The sequence below is a fragment of the Alligator mississippiensis genome, chromosome 3 (genome assembly GCF_030867095.1).
Source record: "Alligator mississippiensis isolate rAllMis1 chromosome 3, rAllMis1, whole genome shotgun sequence".
Taxonomy (NCBI): Eukaryota; Metazoa; Chordata; order Crocodylia; family Alligatoridae; genus Alligator; species Alligator mississippiensis.
The window spans coordinates 211,891,372-211,901,545 of NC_081826.1; the positions used below are offsets into that span (position 1 = coordinate 211,891,372).

Here is a 10,174-nt window from a genome sequence, read left to right on the forward strand (position 1 = left end):
CTATCTTAACTGGCGATTTGACTACCATAATAAACTGCACATACCCAAACACATGCCACACATCATCTTTCTGATATATCTAGCTACCTGATTTGGATTTATAAATGTATGGCCTACAAATCAGGCAAGCAGTTTTCTAAATTCTATCATTTTCAGCCCTGCAAAATATTTTACCCGCATATTTCTAGGTTTGGAGTTACATGACTGTAACAGAGAGCAGCACCCTAGCAAGGGAGCTCTGCAAACAGGCAGGGTGCCACAGCTGCACGTTGCCAGGGCAACTGGCTAATGGGGTAATTAGCCAGCACCTGCAGCTGGTCTGATGACCAGATTCAGGCAGCAACAAGGGAGCATATAAGCCCAGGGCTAGGGCTTGCAGGGGCAGTCTCTCCTTGGCTGCCACCAGGGAAGGCGCTCCTTTTCAAGGGAGACCAGGGGGCTGGCTTAGTAGAGACTTATACTCTTAAAGGGGCAGAAGGCTGCTCTATGGTATTATTTATGTTATAGCCCAGGATATTATTTATGTTGATTGGAATGTTATAGCCCAGGGGCTTGTATTTATATTAGAATAGACCAGTGGCTTTCAGATTAAACTTTAGGGGAGGTGGAGGCCGCATTAGTGTCTGGGGTGGGGGAGCGGCACTTGACTCGCATAGTGGGTCACAGAGGGGCCCAGTGCATGAGAAGGGTGCAGTCATGGGGGGGGGGCAGGGGCCCAGTGCCAGAAAGGGCACAGACGGGCCAAGGGCCCGGTGCCAGTGAAGGTGCAGTCAAAAGGACATGTGAAACTAATGCCTCGAAGCCAGGTCCAACCCAGTGGGCCTAGGCTAGAAGGCCTAGCTAGATTAAAGAGCCAAAGACAGAGGAGGCAAAAGCCCCACAGAGGGACATTGTACTGGTAACACCCGCGAGGCATGGGGCATGGTAAAGGGGAGGTTATGGAGCCACAGAATTAGCCCATAAGGCTTTGGGTGCCCAAACATGCACAGTTGATCATAGAGGCCCAGCCAGGAGCCTGAGACTGCAGAGGCCTGGCCAGGGGTCTGAAACCAGTGGAGCCAAGGTCTAGTAGAGGTCTGGGGACAGCCTCCCTATTAATTTATAATCCATCAAGGAGTGGCATGGGAGTGCAGCAGAGTGAGTGGTGCAGCCATGGCCGGGGCCACCATGATCAAGGCAGTGAAGTGCAAGATCCAGGTGCTGCAGCAGCAGGTGGACAATGCTAAGGAGTGCGTAAACTGCCTACAGTGAAAGGTGGAACCCATGTGCCACAACCGCATGCAGGCTGAAGTAGAAGTGGCATCCCTGAAACAACCTATCCAAGCTGGTAGAGGAGTGGGACAGAGCCCGGGATCATCTTGCCACAGTGCTCCAGAAGCTGGAGGAGGCCAAAGAAGCTGCTGATAAGAGTAAACAGGGCATGAAGGTTATTGAAAACAGAGCCCTGTAGAATGAGGAGAAGATGAAGCTGGAGGAGATCTAACTCAAGGAGGCTAAGCACACTGCAGAGGAAGCCGATGGGAAATTTGAAGAGGTTGCCCTGAAACTGTTGATCACTGAAGGAGACCTGGAGTGCACTGAGGAGAAGGGTGAGCTTGCAGAGTCTCATGTCTGGGATGTAGAGGAGCAGATCTGAATGATGGACCAGAACTTGAAGTGTCTGGCTGTGGCTAAAGAAGAGTACTCCCTAAAAGAGGAGAAATATGAAGAGGAGATCAAGATCCTGACTCAAGGAGGCAGAGACCCGTGCTGAATTAGCTGAGCGATCAGTAGCCAAACTGGAGAAGACCATTGATGACTTGCAAGAGAAACTGAAATCCACCAAAGAGGAGCATCTCTGCATGCAAAGAATGCTGGACCAGACCCTGCTAGAGCTGAATGAAATGTAACAGACCCCTATCAAGCCTCTGCCACGCTGCTGGGCCAGCCCATCTGGCACTGACCTGTATCTCTGGGCTCTACCACTTACCTTCCAGTTGCCAATTCAGCCAAACACATTCCACGAGTTTGCCCAAGGGTTCATAGAATCATAGAAGTAGGGTCGGAAGGGACCTTGTAGATCTTCAAGTCTGACCCCCTGCCTGGGCAGGAGGACAACTGGACTCAAATGACCCCAGCCAGGTAGGCATCAAGCCGCTCAATAAGCATTTTAAAATTAATTGACATACTCATCATCAGATAAACGTAGAATATATTAATTCTGATGAATGAAAGCCACACACATTCGCTTATTCCTTCCCTAATCAACTACAAGCTGGAGCTAGTAGAAAGGGAGTAAGTTTACTATGGTACTTGGAAATTTAGACATGCTGTTTTCAGTAATGTTGGGAAGTATGTATGTAATTCATTCCTTTAGCTAAAATGGTAGCTGTCTACTGATCCTTTCCACTCACCTTGTGTCACCATTCATGACAGGGGTATGCAGGATTTGTCACGGACATCATTGATGGTAATAGATGTTCCGTCTAAGGAGGGAAAATTTGTTCTAGTAAAGGAAACAGCATTTGCCAAACTCCTGCTGACAGTATTCTTCAGTAATAAATTAACATTGGTAAACTGACTGCAATTTATGGCTAGCCTGTTTAGTAAGCTTATGCAACAACGGGGGGAGATCATACAGGCAAAATTCATATATAGTTTGGTGTTTGAATGGTCTTTTTCACAAGACCAAAGACATATAAATACAAATGTTGCCAGCTTAAATTATTTTCCCTGTCATTGCAGAATTTAAGGGACAAATTGCTATTTTGAATAACTTGATAAAGATTATACAAGAGCCTCTGCTCTTTCATTTCTTATCCCTTTGTTCTCCAAATAACACACATTCTTCCTGTTACAAAGAGCATTGCAGAAATGGTAGATGTTAGGTGAGGGGTGGGGCTAACTGGTTGTGATATGTCTAGTCTCTTCCTAGAGCAGAAAGGTGGGTAAAATATAGTACACATCTGTACTATTCATAGAATCATATTCCTTCTTCTCAAATCTCTGTTACAAATGATTTGAAGAGAAGGAATATGATTCTATGAATAGTACAGATGTGTTTAGTCTGCAATCACCTCCTCTCCCCCTTTGCCTTCCCGAGTTTGGGGTGACCTAGTCTGGTGAAAGCAGGCTGCCCCAATCCTCCCACTCCTGGGGGACTGGAGCAGTGGGGCAAACCCCCCTGTACTAGGGACTCCAGTGTGAAAAGCAAGAGGGAGCTGCATTGCAGCTGAGCAGATGGAGCAATGTGGCAAAGCCCCTGCCTGCTTTTTACTTGGGGAACTCTGGAGTAAGAAACAGGCAGGGAAGAGCTGGTAACTGGTCCCTGGGAAGGGTTAAGCTAGGGAAAAGTGTGCAGACATTCAGGTTGCTTGCAAACATTAACCCCTTCCCCCTGCCTCCCTCCCCAAAAAGTGCTTTACTGGAAGAAGTAGCGTGTTACTTTGGCCCAGCTCCACAGCATCTGCATAGACCAGGTGCTTCAGCAGGACTTTTGGTGCTTTTAACTAATAGCTGATTCAATCAGCTATTAGAGAAAAGCACCAAAAAAGCCCCAGTAAAGTGCCCGATCTATACAGATCGAGCCAGGTCCAACTAACGCACTGCCTCTTCTAGACACGCACTGGGGTTGGAGCAGGAATGCATGAAATGTGAAGTAAGGTGCTGCTTTTGTTTTTTGTCAACATCTGCAAGCAGCCTCAGTCTCTCAGGAGAAATTCTTCCAGGAGTGATTTGCTGTCTGGTTGTAATGAGGTTATTTTGCTCCTGGAGCAGCCATTTACAGTGGTTCTTATAAAAACCGAACATCTGGATCAGGCCATTTCAGAATCGGCATTCAGGGTCAGTCCACCAGGGCTCTGTATGAAGTGTATGCCCTGTCCTGGCTCCCTGTGCTGCATGAAGCACATGCAGCTGGTCCAGCCCCATGCAGCATGTGCCATCCCTACTCCGGAGCTTGCTCTGTACATGGTGTATGGTTCTGGCATTGGACCAGCAATATATACTGGCTCCAATTCTTGTGGACAGCCTGGGGCCCGATCCAGACCAGCCTTGGAGCCAGTGCTTTGGGTCAGTCCAGGGACTAGCACAGGGCTCATGCTGCATGCAGTACCCTGTCAGACTGGTCCTGCATGTTGACTCTGGTGTGGCCCAACCAGGCCAGCACATCAGCCCAGCAACCCTCATTCTACTTGCAGGACTGGATGAGTTTGACACTCCTGATTTAGCCCATAAACATGGGGAATTGAAGAAGCTTTTACCGTTTTTGGAATCTCGCTCTCCACCTCTAGTAATTTCCTTCACTCCGATACTTTATTCAGGATATGTATCTGAACGCTACCTCATACCACTTCCAAGTCATTAAGTAGTACAGGTTGTAGCTCCTTACTCATGGTACTTCAAAAGACTGAAACTCATGCCCCTTAAGGCATTTTTACATGACAAAGGGGTTTAATTCTCCCTAAATTGAAGTGGTGTTTTTTTTTTAAATACCACTTCAATTTAGGGCAAAGTAAACCCCCATGCTGTGTACACTCGTGTCTGCCCAATCCTTTCCTTACCTCTCCAGGGGCGAGGAGGGCAGAGTGAGTTGCTGGCAGGCAGAGCGGTCCCTGAGCTGCAGGGGGCGGGGGCTGGTGCTTCCCTCCTCTGCAGGCACCCAGCTCGGGCAGTCCTGGGGGACACCACAGCCACAAAGGGAAGCACTGGGCCCCCATGCAGCTCAGGCAGGCAGGCAGGTTCTGCGGGGGGGGCAGGGGGAAGATTAGGCTCGCCACTTTTGGGGGTTTTTTTTCCCTTCTGTGGAGTCTGCCTGCACAGGCTGCCTGCACAGCCCCTGAGCCAAATGGAGCCTGGTGCTTCCCTCCACAGCTGTGGGGTAGGACATTAAAACTCCTCAGAGGTGTTTTAGTTTGCAGCACCCCAAAGTCATTTGCTGCATCCCAAAATCATTTAAGGCGCGTTATGCTGCCAAATGTGCTACAGCGGCTGGAATTAACGCACAATACATTGCTGAATGTGCAAACAGCAATGCCATTAAAGTGGTGCAAAAGACATTTAACCTGCTTTAAACCCACTTTAAAGTGTCATCTACAAACACCCTTAGACATCATAAGAAAGTGTTTGACAGCAGTGGCAGGAGATAAATCTGATGGATGAGACATCAGTGCAATGACCCGTTGTTCTGGCAGGGAGTTTATAAAGAGAGCCTTTTAAATTTCTGCAGCTGCAGTCTTACCACTAGGTTGTAGTTACAGTGCAGCTATGCATCCACACTCTGGCATATTTACCAAATATGTATTTTTTGTACATGCCAATTTAAGATGGTGTTTGCCACCCATGATATGAAACAGCAACTTTGCTGTTTCCAAAGAACACTATTAACTTGAACATCACATTTCCACTTGAACATTTTGTACTACCAGTAAACAACACCTATAAATACTGGCAGACAAGGTTCTTTGGGTGAATCCAATATCTTTTATTAGACCAACTTAAATAGTTGGAAAACAATTATTAAGCAAGCTTTCGGGTTCAAAAACCCTTCGTCAGGCTAAGGAAGTTTCAGCAGTTGGTGTGTGCTCTTCCTGGATGGAATAAAAAATAAAGAAGCCAGAGGCTGGGCTGGTATGCATACAAGACAGGTAGTCAGTGAAAATGTCGAGTGAGGAGTAAATGGATGAGAGACAGGCTGGGAAGGGGGGGGAAGAGAGAGAAAGGGGATGAATAGTGGAGAGAGACCTGGGGAGTCAGATGTCAGGCAGGTTATAATGTGTCATAAATCCAATGTCTATATTTAGTCCATGATTTTTTGTATCCAGGAGGTTGATGAAGTGGAGTTCATAGGCTCATCTCTGGGAAGTGTTCTGTAAGTTTCCTTTGAGGATCAGGACTGAGAGATTGGAGAGAGAGTGGTTTTCTTGTGAGAAATGTGCCCCCATCGGTAACTGAGTGTTTCTGTCTTTGATGGATTTCCGGTGTGCGTTCATTCTGGTGCACAGTTGTTGTTTGGTCTCTCCTACATATCTTCCATCAGGGCATTTGGTGCATTGGATGAGATATATTAAATTTCTGGAGGTGCAGCTGTAAGATCCAGGGATGCTGATGGCTCTGTTGTGGGGTGTAGTAATAGTGGGGGTGGTGGAGGTGTGTTGGCAGGTTTTGCATTTCTTGTCATGGCACGTTCTGGATCCTTTTGGTGTGTTCTGGGCCTGAGGAAGTTTGCTTCTGGTGATGAGGTTGGCGAGGTTCGGTGCTTGTTTGAAGGCTAGGATGGGTGGCTCTGGGAAGATCTTTTTAAGAATAGGGTCTCTTTCTAGTATGGGTTGCAATTGTTTGAGGATTTTCCGTACAGGTTCAAGGGAGAGGTGATATGTCATAACCAGTGGTTTGCGATTTGTGGGGGGGTTTCTTCTGTACTGCAGCAGTTTTTCACGTGGTATCTGGGTGGCTCTTTCAAACGTGCAATCTATCTCTCTGGAGGAGTGTCCTTGTTGGGTGAAAGCCTTTTTAAGATTGGTGAGGTGGCAATCCTGGGTGTTCTCTTCAGTGCAAGTCTGGCACACTATAAATACTATCATTTAAAGACACTGGCAGGAAAAATTCACAGGTTTATTTTCAGTTTTTGTGCTTTGTTCATTCGAGGCAGACAAGGTTCTTTGGGTAGATGTGATAGCTTTTATTAGACCAACTAAATAGTTGGAAAAATTGTTCTTTGCAAGTTTTTGGGCACAAACACTCTTCTTCAGGTGTAGGGAGAGTTTGCTGGTGTTTTCTGTGCTCTCCTAGGTAGAATAGAAGCCAATATGCAAAGTGCAGGTTGGTGAAGGTGCAAATGCATGGCAAATTGGGTATTTTTGTCTTTGAATCAATGCACACTGGAAATCTATCAAAGACAGAAATACCCAGTTATCTGTGGGTGCACATTTCTCACAAGACAACCACTCTCTCTGCAGTCTCTCAGTTCTAATCCTCAAAGAAAATTTACAAAACACCTTTCGTAGATGAGCCTATGAACTTCACTTCATAAATCTACTAGATTCAAAAAATCATGGACTAAATATAGAGATTGGATTTATGGCACATTGTAACCCTGCTTGCCATCTGATAACCCCAGGTAACCTGTCTGCATTTTACCAGCTACGTTCTATCACCACATCTACATTCCTTCTTCCCCCTTCCCCACCTACCTGTCTCACACCTATTGTCTCCCATTCCCTCTGATCCTTACTGCCAAGCATTTGCATTTTCACAGACCTGCATTTTGCATGTTGGCTTCTATTCTACCCAGAAGAGCACAGAAAACACCAGCAAACTCTTCCTAAACCTGAAGAAGGGTGTTTGTGCCCAAAAGCTTGCAAAGAACAATTTTTCCAGTTCTTTAGATGGTCTAATAAAAGATATCACTTCTCCCCAAAGAACCTTGTCTGCTTATGTCCTTAAACCAACATGGCTACAACCAACAACCCTTGTGCTTTTGGTACACTTTGCTTTCAGTGGCCCAGGGTTTCAAAATAGAAGTCTAATGTTCCTCTAATCCATATTTAGGGTCCTGAATCAGAGACCTGATTTCCAAAGAGATACAGTGTCTAAAAAGTCTTGGACAAAGTGAATGGTTCCTGTTGGATACTCAGAACTTTTGACAATCATGTCACTTATTTAGGAATCTATATAAGATTTTAGGAAGCATGACCACTGTTTGCAGGGCTGAGTTTTGATTGGAAGAGTAAACACACAAGCATGAGTTCATGTATTCATGTTCTAACCTTTGTTAAGCTTTTCACTTAAAAAAGATCAAGCATAAAATATGGCAAAACCAATTGATTTCAAGTAAGAAAGGGTGACCTCTTGTCAGTATGAGCCAAGTAAGATTGTGATGCCTTAGATGGAAATTGTCCATGGGGCAGTTCATATGGTACTGGTCCAGTAGATAGCATTTGAGGTCAGTATGGATGAAATTCATCAAGGTGCTGTTAAGAGACACAGTGATTGTATAGGTATTTTCATTCTAGTAAAACAAAAATGAGAATCTGATCTTTGGTCATGAAAAAAATCTAGTATCAAGTGACACGTGTATATAGCTCTGTTTGTTAAGATTCTAGTTGGGTGCGTCTACACGTCATCATATGGCAACATTGCTATGGTGCTGTGCTTTAGTACTTTTGGAAATACTAAATCATGGCGCAGTTTGGGCAGCTGCTCTGCCATGCGCATGATGCGCAGGGAAATTTCACTGCTACTGCATGCCGTTACGGCAATGTAGCTGATGATCATGTGTAGATGCAAGTGATTGCTACATTGCCGTAGCATGCTGTATGGCAAGTAGCACATTGCTATGTTGCTGTAGATCAACATGTAGACACGTCTATTGGGGATCATTTTGCTTAATATAAATATTTTTGCATAATTGCAGCATTTTTATTATACTTTTCAGATTGAAATAAGTGAGAGCAAGCGAGAGGGACAGGAGCCTTGTGAGGGAATAAATATTTGGGGAAAAAAATGAAGACATATGGAGGCGCATACTGTAGTTAAATTACTGCCTAGAACTATGTAACAAAAAAGAATCCAAATCTAGGGGTTTTTTTCCCTTTGTTATAACTGTAATGAAAAAAATGTCTTCAAGTTTTGAACATCTCTGATAATTCTGGTCTCAAATCATTGTCTTTGGGGACAGAACTCTAATAGCATGCAGTACATTAAAATTCTTCTCAGTTCATTATCATTAAAAAGTTGTTTTTCATAGCCATGCTTTATCTAACATTATATGCCCAATAGGATGTTAATTAATTTTGAGTAAAAGTCTCAGTTAATTACTATGAAGTGCAATTACAATGGTTTTATCATTCAGGTTTTGATTCTCATCAGGAAACCTTTAAATGGTGATCTCTTGCAGTCTTTTTTTAAATTAATAATATTCAAACATATATTTTGTTAAAAGCTGGGTGAAATGTTGCAAATTCCCTTTAGTTTTAAAGGGATGAAACCAGCTCTTGCCTTAACATATTCTTTAATAAATAGAATGACTGTGGTGGGGTCAGGTGTCACCAGAATAACTCAGTGGAATTCAAGCCTTTTTTAAAATATACTTGGGATTATGTTCTCCCTACATTTTCATGCTTCATCTTCCTAGGAACCTCACTTAGACTGGCTAGATCAGGGGCCAGGAACCTTTTCAAGCTGCAGGCCAGAACAACCCAGCTTCAGTTTAGTGCTGGTCCAGTGGCTTCAACAATGCATCAGCCGCAAGGGGGCAAGGAGACTGCCTGTAGCTGCACCAGTATTGCTTTTCCCAGACCCCCACTTGCCAGCTGGGGCATTTCTAGCTGCAGGGAAATTGCATCCGGGCTGAGCAACTGGGAACTGTGCACACACTGCTGCCGCTTCTCCCTAGCCCCGCACTCCCTGGACTCAGCATGGGTGCAGTTCTCAGCTATTTTGGAGATGTACTGGTGCCAGGCAGCTACAAGTCGTTTCTGCGTAGTTGCTGTTTCTCCCCAGCCCCCCTCCCTGGCAATGCTGTGAGTGCAGCTGGAAGCAGCTCAGTCCTGGCTCAGTTCCCTAACAGATGGAAGCTATGCCCATGCTGCAGCCAGAGAACAAAGGGTAGGGAGAAGCAGTGGTGATGCAAATGCAACTTACAGATGTCCAGCCACAGTGCTGCTCTTTGGTGCCTGGCCCCAGCATGGGTGTGGGCAGAGCCAAAGCCTCCCAGCTCTACAGACCAGATCCGTTTGGCTCCATGGGCTGGATCTTGCATGTGGGGCTGTAGCTACACAGCCCTTGTTAGGGTTTCACACATTTATAGTGGGTGCAGTGTGAGACCACATCTTGTGTCATAAGAGAGAACTTCATCCTGACTGTGGAAGGCTGGTTTAAGACTCTAGTCTAGAGCTGTATATACAGACTATTTGGAAGGTCTGCCCACCAAATAGCTGCCCAGTTTTGCCTGCATGCTCCTAACAAATTGGGAAGAGTCCCTGTGTAGCCTCACGTAAGCTGATAGGGAAGGCAACCTTGACACCAGTCCAAGATCAGCCAGTTGGTAGGGTCATAGATTTTTGTTTATTTAGATCCAGTGGCTGCTGCATTCTCATGCCATTGGCAAAAAAGTTGCTGTGGATTCAGTTCCAACCCCTGAAGATTATAGTAACAACAACAAAGGGAAAGGGAGCTGTTTTGGGGATGATTTTTT

At 45.3% G+C, this 10,174-nt stretch overlaps 1 pseudogene; it reads left to right on the forward strand.

Moving 5' to 3' along the window:
• Positions 1-1,152: 1,152 nt before the first annotated feature.
• Positions 1,153-1,906, forward strand: LOC102569446 (tropomyosin alpha-3 chain-like; annotated as a pseudogene).
• Positions 1,907-10,174: the final 8,268 nt, after the last annotated feature.